General features: G+C 34.6%; 1 protein-coding gene and 1 pseudogene across 5 annotated transcripts in view; both read right to left on the bottom strand.

Annotated features, from left to right (window-relative positions):
• The window catches only part of CNTLN (centlein), a 297,557-nt gene that overhangs the window by 98,477 nt on the left and 186,639 nt on the right, over nucleotides 1-12,441 (bottom strand). The gene's annotated exons all lie outside the window — the stretch shown is intronic.
• Nucleotides 1,455-9,479, bottom strand: LOC113934793 (annotated as a pseudogene).

Here is a 12,441-nt window from a genome sequence, read left to right on the forward strand (position 1 = left end):
AGATCAAGCCCCACATCGGGCCCTGCGATGGATGTGGAGCCTACTTAAGATTCTCTCTCTCCCTCTGTCCCTCCCCACCAAAAATAAAAAATAAAATAAATAAAAGGTCCATTACTTAACCCTTCACACTCAGACCTGTAGTCATCTAGAATTGATTTTTGTGTACGGTTTGAGAATATGGTGTATTCCACTAATTAAAATAGTTTTCTTTTAAATTGAAGTGCTTGGAACTTTTAGCTATACAGTTATATTACCTTTTTGTTTCCCATTTTTCATAATTATAGACAATGCTATAGTGAACATATGTGCCTATATGTAAGATCTCCTTAGTGTTTTCATCTAGAAGTGGCTTTACTGGGTCTTTGAGTACATACTTAAGAAAACAGAAAGAATATTTCAAATGTAAGAAAAATATGGAGAGTAGTATCACCAACATTAATGTGCCAAACATTTGGGTTTAAAAATATTAACATTATGCCATATTTAATTCAAAGCTTTTATTTTTGTGAAAAAAAATAAAAATGTTCTGTAAATAATATTATCGCTTACAGTATTCCACCTTTCTTCCCTCCCCAGAAATAACCAGTTTCTTTAATTTGGTGTGTATATTTCCGTTTTGTGTTTTAATACTGTATGTGTGTGTGTAGTTATATATGACTATTATTGTGGATACATATGTATGTATGTGCACACACACATGTATCTACAAAAATATAGTACTATTATGTGATTTAAAATTTTATATTTTAGAGAACATATACTATGATATATACTATGATATATATGATATGCTATTATTCAATTTCCTTCTTTTAACTCAACTTTTGCTTTTGAGGCATTTCCATTTTGATAAATATAGATCCAATTTATTCATGTCAAATGTAGTATAGTATCACATTATATTAATATATTACCATGCACTTTTATCAGCTACTAACGGGCATTTACATTGCTTCTAATTCTTCAATATTACAAAAATACTGCAATACCCTATGCATGTATGCCAGTTCACTTATTTAAAAAGGTCCTAAAAATCGATTTCAGGGTGAAATTTTTGTCTTAGGGTTTTTTTTTCTTTCCCCATTGTAGCATTTATTAATGATGGACTTGTACTGGGAAACAATCACAACAAAAGAATAATCTTTTGAATTGAATAGTTTACTAAGTGAAACATTCCTTTGAAACATAACATACAAGAGATTGTCAAATATGTCAGTATGGAAGCCCTTGGATTTATATATAGACTTCTCAGCAGTGATTTGTATAAGTTCTAGTCCATTTCACATCAAGTTACTGGTGTGTGTGTGTGTGTGTGTGTGTGTGTGTGTGTGTGTGTGTTTAAAATACCTGCATCTTGGAACTGATGAGTCATATTTTAGCCAGGCATCTTGGAAATAGATTTGCTCACACTGAGATTATGAAGGAAAAGTTATGGTTGGTCATTGGGTGAACACTTACCCTTCTTTAACTTTAAAGGAAGGTGATAAACACTTTAGCTTCTGAATACAGAATGTCTATTCAAACTATGGTTTTTTGGTAAAATTTATTTTTGGTCCTTGCTGCCTTAATTTCTTCTCTCTGATTTTCAGGAAAAGATAGAGGTACAGGTACCACTGGTATTGGAGACCTTGATGGCAGATGTCTTGTTGAGACAATTTTAACCAGTGATTGAGTTGTTTGGGAAGTAGTAGGCTTGGATGAGGGTTCTTGGTGTGGATATAAAACAGAGCTTTTGGGATTCCTAAAGTTATCATAATTGCAATCAATTGTTTGGTGGTGGATGAACTTTTTAGAGATGGTGGTCTAGAATTCCATTTGTATTTATATGCCGGCATTGCTCTAATTACATTTTGAAGCATTTTGTTCAAGTTTGCAAGATTCAGAATTGCTTTCTCTTTTTTCATGACTTCCATCTACACAAGCTGTCTGAAGACTCAAAAGAATCCAAAAGTTTTGGCTGTCTCACTTTGGGTATAGTTTTGGAGGAAGAGGGTCGTTCAGTAGCTGCTGGAGTACAGGAAGTAGTTTGTATGGCCTCTCTTTTTGTATAGTCATATGTTGCAATCTTAACATTTCCAGTAAACGAGTTATCAAATGTTCAGGAGAGCTTTCTGGAAGTTCCACTGTTGCTTTCCAATTTTCAGATTTTGAGAGGGCTAATTTGTGCAAGTCCAGAGTATTGAAGGGAGAAGGGAGAAAATCAGGATATGTAAATACTTCATTTGGTTCCTCTGTGACAGATTCCTCAACATTTTCTATTGTTTCTGGCTTTAAGTTTAGTCTATCTTTCTATAATAGCTGAGCAAACTATCATTTGCTTTTTCATTTTCTGATAAATCACTTTCATCTGTTAGGTTTTCTTCCACACTGCTGTTTGCTTATTTCAGATTCCAATTTGTAGCAGATCAAGTTTGACCACTATTATTTTTTCACACTTTAAATGAATGAATATAAGGCTCATTTCTGTCCTTTTAAAAAGCCTTCGTCAGCACAGGGCCAGCAGACTGACTTATTTCACTTAGTATACTACTCTCTAGTATCACATCATTGCAAATGGCAAAATTTCATTCTCTTTTACAGCTGAGTAATATTCCATTATCTATATATACACCACACCTTCTTTATCAATTCATCTATTGATGGACACTTGGGTTGCTTCCATATCTTGGCTATTGTAAATAATGCTGCAATAAACATAGGGGGCATGTATCCATTTGAATTAGTGTTTTTGTATTTTTTGGATAAATATCCAATAGTGGGATTAATGGATCACAAGGTAATTCTATTTTTAACTTTTTGAGGAACCCCCATACTGTTTTCCACAGTGACTGCACCAGTTTGCATTCCCACCAACAGTGCAGGAGGGTTCCTTTTTCTCCACATTCTCACCAACACTCGTTGTCTCTTGTGCTTTTGATTTTAGCCATTCTGACAGGTGTGAGGTGATATCTCATTGTAGTGTTGCTTTGCATTTCCCTGATGATGAGTGTTGTTGAGCATCTTTTCATGGGTCTTCTGGCCATCTTCTCTGGAGAAATGTCTGTTAATATCTTCTGCCCATTTTTTAAGTGGGTTGTATTTTGGGTGTTGAACTGTATCAGTTCTTTACATATTTTGGATACTATTGGATAGGTCATTTGCAAATATCTTCTCCCATTCAGTTAAGTTGCCTTTTAGTTTTTAGTTGTGTTGATTGTTTCCTTTGCTGTGAAGAAGCTTTTCATTTTGATGTAGTCCCAGTAGTATTTTTTCTTCTGTTTCCTTTGCCTCAGGAGACATACCTAGAAAAATGTGCTATGGCTGATGTCAGAGAAATTATTGCTTGTGCTCTTTTCTAGGATTTTTTGGTTTCACATCTCACATTTAAGTCCTTAATCCATTTTGAGTTTATTTTTGTGTATGGTGTGAGAAAGTGGTCCAGTTTCATTCTTTTGCATGTAGCTGTCCAGTTTTCCCAACATCATTTATTGAAGAGACTATCCTTTTTCCATTGAATATTCATTCCACCTTTGTTGAAGATTAATTGACCATATAGCTATGGGTTTATTTCTGGCTTTTCTATTCTGTTCCATTGATTTATAGTATCTACTCTTTTTCTTTTTTTTAAAGTAATCTCTATACCCAACACAAGGCTCAAACTTATGACTCCAAGATCAAGAGTCACAGCCAGCAGGTGCTCCAATCTATGTGCCTATTTTTGTGCCAGTACCATACTGTTTTGATTACTCCAGCTTTGTAATAACTTGCAGTCTGGCATTGTGATACTTCCAGTGTTGTTTTTTAAAGAAAAGATGTTTTAAAATAGACTGTTAGTATGACAAAATACACTTAAAGAAAGTAATTTTACTATCTTTTTTCAGAAAAAAATCAAATGATTATTCACAAAACACTTAAGATATACCATGTAATTCTTTAGGTAAACACTATGTAATTCTTCAAGTTATTTAAAAATTTTTATATATATTGAACCTAAAATATATGAAAACAAATTAAGGCAGCAATTAAATTAAAAATACTTTATGTGTGGTGCTAAGACCTGAGTGTTTGGGTTCCCCTAAAATTCATGTTGAAATTCTAACCTCCAAAGATGATGGTGGTAGGAGGTTGGACCTTTGGGATGTTCTTAGGTCACAGGGGTGAAACCCTCATGATTGGGATTAGTGTCATGAATGGGATTAGAGACCCCACCACAGAGCTCCCTTGCCCCTTCGGTCATACAGGATAAAACAAGACATATGCAACACAGAAGAAGGCCCTCACCAGACTGTGCTGGCTTCCTGATCTCAGACTTCCAGCCTCCAGAACTGTGAGAAATAAATTTCCATTGCTTATAAGTTACCCAGTCTGTGGTATTTTGTTATAGCAGCCTGAACAGACTAAGACAGATGACCTCAAAAAACAAATGCCATATGTATATGGTCTCAAATATATGAAAACAATTTATCAACATCAAAAGGTAATCTCAAGAGTTAGAAAATAAAACTCCAAAATATGCTTGCCCTTTATTTCAGTGAATTATCTCCCAATGATTACAAAATATTTTTTCTTAACTAACATTCTGTACAGTAAAATAAAATGAAAATACAAGAAAAATATAATCACTGAAAGGTGGAAACAACCTAAATATCAGTGGATGAATGGATGAACAAAATGTGGTATGTACATACAATAGAGTATTATTCAGCCTTAAAAGGAAAGAAAATGTGATACATACTACAACATGGAAAAAGTTGGAAGACATGACAAATGAAATAAACCAGACACAAAAAGAAAAATACTGTATGAATTCATTTATATAGGATGCCTAGAATCGGCAAATTCATAAGGACAAAAGGAGAAAAAGACAAGAGCTGAGAGAAGGGGGAATGGGGAGTTATTATTTAATGGGTACAGAGTTTCATTTTGAGAATATGAAAAGTTCTAAATATGGATGGTGGTGATGTTAGGACAACAATGTGAGCATATTTAATGGCACTGAACTCTACACCTAAAAATGGTTACAAAGGTAAATTTCATGTTAAGTAAATTTTACCACAATGAAAAATATATCTCCCCCAATTTAGGTTGATAAAACCACAAACAAAAGTATAAACTACTTCTATAGAGGGAGGGAAAGACAAAGAGGAAAAATGGAAAGAATCAGGGAAAATGGAAACACGGGAAGGCAGAGCAGAGCTTTATCTTCATATCAATCAAAGTCTGTAATTATATATTTGTGTGTTGATTGATTATTATTTGTGTTCTCCAATAAGCTGAAGCCCTGTGAGGCCGGAGCGTGTATGCTCTGCTCAATATTTTACTTCCAGTGTCTAGCGTATTTATTGAAATAACGAGTAAAAGCACAACAACACAAAGGGTCACACAGATTCAGTGCTATGTAACCAATATAAAACTCCATAGTTTAAAAGCCTTTTTTTCCCACATATTATTTACTAGCTATAATAATTTACTTGCTTCTGGGTCCTGGTACTTTAACAGAATCATGAGTGTATTCTAAAAGCCTATCTAGAGGCCTCAAGTTGCATCACACCTGAAACATTCTTGAGATAGAAAAGAGGAGGAGGAGGGAAGGCTTCGGGGCTCTAACTCAGCAATGAATTAGGTTTCATGCTGATCTTGTTCTAAAACTTCTCACTCTGACTCATGAAGACTTAATAGGTAGAGTTTACTTCCTGTGTCTCCAGTATCAGTGGCTGAATTTCTTGTCTCTGATTTTCAGTTTTAAAGTAAGTGAGATTCAAAACCCATTACCATATTGCCTTGAAATCCATTGCCTTTCAACAGACACTGATAATGTCTACAACCCTTGATTATGCTAATATCCCAGAACTCATATTCTCATTTGCACTTGGCTTATGATAGCCTGTAGTGTTTCATGTTGGACTGGTTTCTCAAGGACGATACATTTAAATTCTTATCTTATTAATTCATCACATTATAACTCTTCCATGTGATCATATAGCCTCTTCTTCAAAGCTATAAAAAATAATATGGGGGACAACTGGATATTCACATGTAAAAGAGGTAAGCTGTACCCCTACTTCACACCAAATTAAAAAAAAATTAACTAAAAATGGACCAAAGATCTAAATATGAGTTAAAACTACAAAACACGCAGAAGAAAACATGGGGGTAAATCATTAGGACCTTGGATTTCGTGACGGCTACATGGGCATGGCACCAAAAGCATAAGCAATAAAGAAAAAAGAAAAAAATAGAAATTAAACTTCATAAAATTAAAAACTTATGTTCATCAAAGGAAACAATTAAGAAAATAAAAAGATCACCTACAGAATGGGAGAAAATCTTTGCAAATGTCTAGTAACCATTATATGGAAAGAACTCTTATAACTCAAAAACAAAAAGAGAACCCAATTTTTTAAAACAGCAAAGACTTGAATACTTATCCAAAGACACACAAATGGCAAATAAACATATGCAAAGATGCTCATTAGTCATTAAGAAAACGCAAATCAATACCACAATGAAATACCACTCACACTCACTAGGATGAGTAATTTAATAAATTTAATAATTTTAAAATATTTTTTAAAAAATAATTTAAAAAAATACTAAGTGTTAACAAGGATGAGGGCAAGTGGAATCTTTGTAGATTGCTGAGGAGAATATAGAATGATGTAGCCACTATTAACACAGTTTGGCAGTCCCTTAATAGGCTTACCATATGACCCAGCAATTCTGCTCACAGGTATAATATCCCAAAGAATTGAAAACAGGTATTCAAAAAAATACTTGTGTATAAATGTTCATAGTGGCACTATTCACAATAGCCTAAAAGTAGAAGCAACCCAAATGGCCATCCATAAATGAATGAATGAATTGTATATACATACAGTGGGCTATTATTTGGCTGTAAAAAGGAATGACATATTGATACATACTACAATGTGGATGACTCTTGAAAATGTTATGTTAAGTGAAAGAAGCCAAATGCAAAAGGTCACATATTGTATGATGCTCTTTATATAAAATATTCAGACTTGGTAAATCCATAGGGATAGAAAGTAGATTAGTAGTTGTGAGGAGCTAGAGGAAGAAGGAAATGGGGAGATTGGGAGTGACTGCTTAGTGGGTATGGGGTCTCTTTTGGAGGTAATGAAAATGCTTTGGATTAGATAAAGATCACAGCTACACAACACTGTAAATACACTAAATGTCACTAAATTGTATGCTTTAAAATAAAACTAATGTGGGGCGCCTAGGTGGTTCAGTCGGTTAAGCTTCCGACTTCTGGTTTTGGCTCAGGTCCTGATCTCAGGGTCATGAGACTGAGTCCTGTGTCGGGCTCTACACTGGTCCCTCTCCCTGCCTCTCTGTCCTCCCCTCAACTGACACGTGCACGCTCCCTCAAATAAAAAAATTAAATCTTAAAATAATAATAATAATAATAAAAGATTCTCTCCTTCCTCTGCCCCTCCCCACTCACACTCTCTTTCTCTCTCTTTAATAAAATAAAATAAAATTGATGTGTAATTCATACAATGCTGATGGTTATCCAAAAATACATTTGTTTGTAAAATATGTCAAGATTTAGCTGACATTTTTTTTTGAGAATTTTATTTCCAACTCATGTTATCCTAAAATCCTCATTTCTACATATGGAAAAATAATATTTGTGCTTAGGAAAACAGGGAGTATTGATTTGCCAAAGAAAAAAAATAACTGAACTTCCTACCATAAGATTTTGATTTTAGCTTCTTAAAAATTATTACTTGAATTTTATAAAATATTCTTTGAAATCATAGCCTGCATATATTTAACATTTAACCTAAGAAAGAAGAAAGTATTCCATTCTGGGCAATGCTACTGACCTATAGCTTGTCTACTTTTTATCATTAAGGAAAAAAGACCAAAAGATCATTGAATTGAGGAAGACTTTAGTTATGATATATTGTGTTAAAATTCCCTGCTTCTATAAAATAAAATTGAATTTTTAAATTATGAATTCTAAACCCCTTTACAATTGACCCCAACTCTAACTACCTTCATTGACAAATTCATCAAACAGGATTCTCAGCATGAAGTAGGAAAAGCATCAGTAATTCTTCGCAAATATTTTGTAGTCTCATACTGATTTTCAGGTAAGAAACAAAAGTGAAACAGAAATGAAAAGAAGGGGGCCAAGATGTTCAATTGTTCTATATAAAGAATTTAGTTTTTATTTTGAGAGCAAGGGAAAAATGGTAAAGATTTTTAAACAGGGGAGAGATATGTTCATATATGTATTTTAAAATATCACTCTGTAGCATTAGGGGGAAAATGGATTCAAGGGGATAAGAATGGATATAGGGAGATATTTATGAGTTTATTCTACCTGAGGAAGAAAGATATGATGGTAGTTTGGATAAGGACATTGATAGTAAGAATGGAAAGAAACAGACATATTTTAGAGATATTTGTGATATGGAATCATTAAGACTATTGTAAGGAGGTAAGTAAGATACAGGGAGTAATCAGTTATAACCCTCTAGGGTTCTGGTTTGGGCAAATGGACAAATCATAATGCCATTTTCCCTGTGTTATGCCACTATTTCCTTATTACTGCTCTTATCACACTTTTGCTTGTTTTCCTTGCTAAGCTATATGAGGTCCTGATTAAAAAAAAAAAAGAAAGGTGGCATATTCTTTCTCCGTGTTTACCTGTACTTAGCAGAGGGCTCAGATGCAGCATTTTTTATAGGCTATGCATTGGTATAAAAAGAACAAAATTACCACCCACTGCAAGTTCCTTATTTAGCCAAAGATACAGATAAACATGCAATGAATGTCAGCCACACCTTCCCTTGACTTCATGGGTTTCTAGCAAGGACATGCTGGATTTTAAGAAAAGCTTAATATGCTGTGGCACCTGAGTCTCTTTTTATGATTTTATATCACTATTGAGAAATAATGTACACAAATATTTTTATACTCATGTTTTTATTTAGGAAAATGTTAATTTGTTCACTTAGGAGAATGTTAACATGACTTTGTTGGTTCATAAATCTAACTTAATGATGGTAAGGCAACATCCTCAACTAAGTGGAAAAGCTGAGTAAGCCTGGCCTTTCTGAAAGCTTTCCTTGCCTCTTACTATCTAGCATCCCAAAGAATGGTTTTACCTCATTGGCACATGGCAGATGGCCCTAAAATAAATCTCATTAGAGTTTGAAATTATTCTTCTTCAATACACCACTGTATATTCAGTCCCTAGCTTCATGCCTGGCTCTGAACTATACTGTTTAAATAGTGAATGAAGGAAAAAATATATGAATATTTGTTAGATAAATACTAAGTGAACAAGCCAATTCATTAGTTCATAGATTGTGAAGTTCTTGATCTTTTGTTAAAACATCACTGATAAAATAAGTAGATATATTGTATAAGTCTATCTGAATTATTATAGGAACTATACTCCATGCAAATTTCTCAAGTCCTCACATTCTCACATACTACAGCAGCAACATACTTCTGACCATACTCGACGGAAGAAAACACCATTGTATAGGTTGGTGGTAGCATCATTTCCTTTAACATATTTTATAAACTGACTTAGAATTGCCACACAATTTTTTATTAGGATCTTGAAAAGTTAACTCAACATTAATGATTGCATTTGGAAGTACTATTCAAATTTGGTTTAAAGTGGTTTTAGTTCGTCTTCTTTTATATATTCTACCGTTTTAAAAAAATTTAAATTCAATTAGCCAACATATAGTAAGTACATCATTAGTTTCCGATGTAGTGTTCAGTGATTCATTAGTTGCATATAACATCCAGTGCTCATCACATCACGTGCCCTCCTTAATGCCTATCACCCAGTTACCCCATCTCCCCAACCACCTCCCCTTCCACAACCCTCAGTTTGTTTCCCAGAACCAAGAGTCTCTCATACTTTGTCTCCCTCTCTGATGACTTCCCATTCAGTTTTCCCTCCCTTCCTCTATGATCCTCTGTGCTATTTCTTATGTTCCACATGTGAGTGAAACCATATGATAATTGTCTTTCTCTGCTTGACTTATTTCACTTAGCCTAATCCCCTCCAGTTCCATCCAGGTTGCTATACATGGTGGGTATTCATCCTTTCTGATGGCTGAGTAATATTCCATTGTACATATATATATATATACACCACGTCTTCTTTATCCATTCATTTGTTGAAGGGCATCTCGGCTCCTTCCACCGTTTGACTATTGTGGACATTGCTGCTATAAACACTGGGGTGCAGGTGCTCCTTCTTTCACTACATCTGTATCTTTGGGGTAAATACCCAGTAGTGCAATTGCTGGGTCCTAGGGTAGCTCTATTTTTAACTTCTTGAGGAACCTCCACCCTGTTTTCCAGAGTGGCTGTACCAGCTTTTATGTATTCTAGCCTTAAATAGTCAGGACTAAGTATTAAACTAGATGCCAGGTCATGACCTCAGGGTCCTAGGTTTGAGCCCTGCATCAGGCTCCATGCTCAGCACAGAGTCTGCTTGTCCCTTTCCCTTTGCTCCTCCTCCTCTCTCTCTCAAATAAATAAATAAAACCTTAAAAAAAAAAATAAAGCAGATGCCAATGTATGACACAAAAATAAGACTGGCTGGTCCATAGAAAAACAAGTTAAAACTTCTAGTTCCATGTTTACACTTATTCATCCCACTAATTAAATACAAAAACCCTGAACATGATACATAAAACAAGTATAAGAAGACTCTGAAAGGCAGGGAGAAGAAGAAGGACCCAAAGGGACCACAGGAATAGAAGAACAACCCACAGTGATAAATTCCCTGGCTTTCTTCTTTCCTCCTAAGTATCTCAAAGTAGGTACTGGAGAAATGCACAACCCAGAAATGCCAATGGACACAAACAAACAAAAAGTCTCAAGGAAATTCTGCTCTCCCTAGCCAGAGAACTGAGAAATGGGCAAACTGGCACGACAGGAACCTTAATTAACAATACCCACCCTACTCCAGCCATATACCCCTGGGAAAAGGGAAAGAAAAAAAAAAAAAGTAGCCTTGCTATCTCTGTCAATAAAGGTCAAATGAGAAGCCACCCTCATCAAGCAGTAACGAGGCACCCCTTCACACACCCTTTAAAGCAGTGCCAGTAAGGGTCAAGTTAGGAGCTAAGACTCCTACAGTAATGATCTGACCTTCTCCCTTAGGCATGATGTCATCAGAGATCTGTTAAAATACAAGATTTAAATAAGATCCAATGTCTCAAAACATAATACCCCTAATGTCCAGGAGACACCTGAACATCACTCATCACACCCAAAACAAAGAAAATCTCAACTTGAAGGAGAAATTGTAATTAAAAAATGCCACCACCCAGATAATAATGCACGTGTCAGAATTACTTGACAAAGATTTTATTTTATTTTAAGTAGTTCTCTTTGCCCAATATGAGGCTCAAACTCACAACCCTTACAACCCTCTCGAGATCAGAGCTGCATACTGTACCAACTGAGCCAGCCAGGCACCCCTTAACGAAGATTTTAAAGTAGCCATGATTAAAATGCTCCAATGAATGATTATGAATGATATTGAAACAAATAAATAGGTGATATAAAGAAAAATCAAATGGCAATTTTAGAACTGAAAATCATAAAAACCAAAATAAAAAACTCAATGCATGGCTTCAATATCAAGGGTGACAGATGAAAGAGGAAAGAATCAGTGAAGCTGAAGACAGGACAATAGAAATTACCCAGTTTTAACAACAGAGATAAAACAGGCTAAAAAAATAAAACGAACAGAGCCTCAGGGACCTCAGGACAACACACAAAAAAATCTAACATTCATGAAAAGAGAGTTCCAGAATGAGAGGAACAAGAAAAGTGGGGCTGAAAAAAGTATTAAAAAAAAATAATGACCAAAATTCCTCAATTTGAAAAACAGCACAAACCTAGAGTTTCAAGAAGCTTAGAGAATCCCAAACAGGATAAACCAAAAGAAATCCATGCAAAGATGTATCATAATTAAACTTCTGAAAAGTAAAGACAGATGAAAATGACGGAAAGCAGCTAAAGAGAAGGATGCATTCCCTTTATGGGAACAACAATTCAAATAACAATGTATTTTTCATCAGAAAACACAGAAGTGGCAGGCATTTGGCCACTATTATTCAAGTTCTAAAGAAAAAGGTTGCTAACCTAGAAATCTCTAATCAGTGAAAACATTCTTCTGGAATGAAGCTGAAATGAAGACATTTTAAATAAAGTAAATTTAGAGGATTTGTTCCTAGCCAACTTACCCTAAACAAAAGTCTAAAAGAAAGCTCTTCAAACAGAAAGAAAATGACTAAAAAAAAAAAAAAAAATGAGAGAGGGAGAACTTGGAAGGTCAGAAGTGAATAACAATGGAAAGGTTAAAAATATCCTTCTTTTGAGTTTTAAAATTGTTTGACAGCTGAAGGAAAAATTATAACATCATCTAATGAATTTCTCAGTGTT

The sequence above is a fragment of the Zalophus californianus genome, chromosome 13 (genome assembly GCF_009762305.2).
Source record: "Zalophus californianus isolate mZalCal1 chromosome 13, mZalCal1.pri.v2, whole genome shotgun sequence".
Classification (NCBI taxonomy): Eukaryota; Metazoa; Chordata; class Mammalia; order Carnivora; family Otariidae; genus Zalophus; species Zalophus californianus.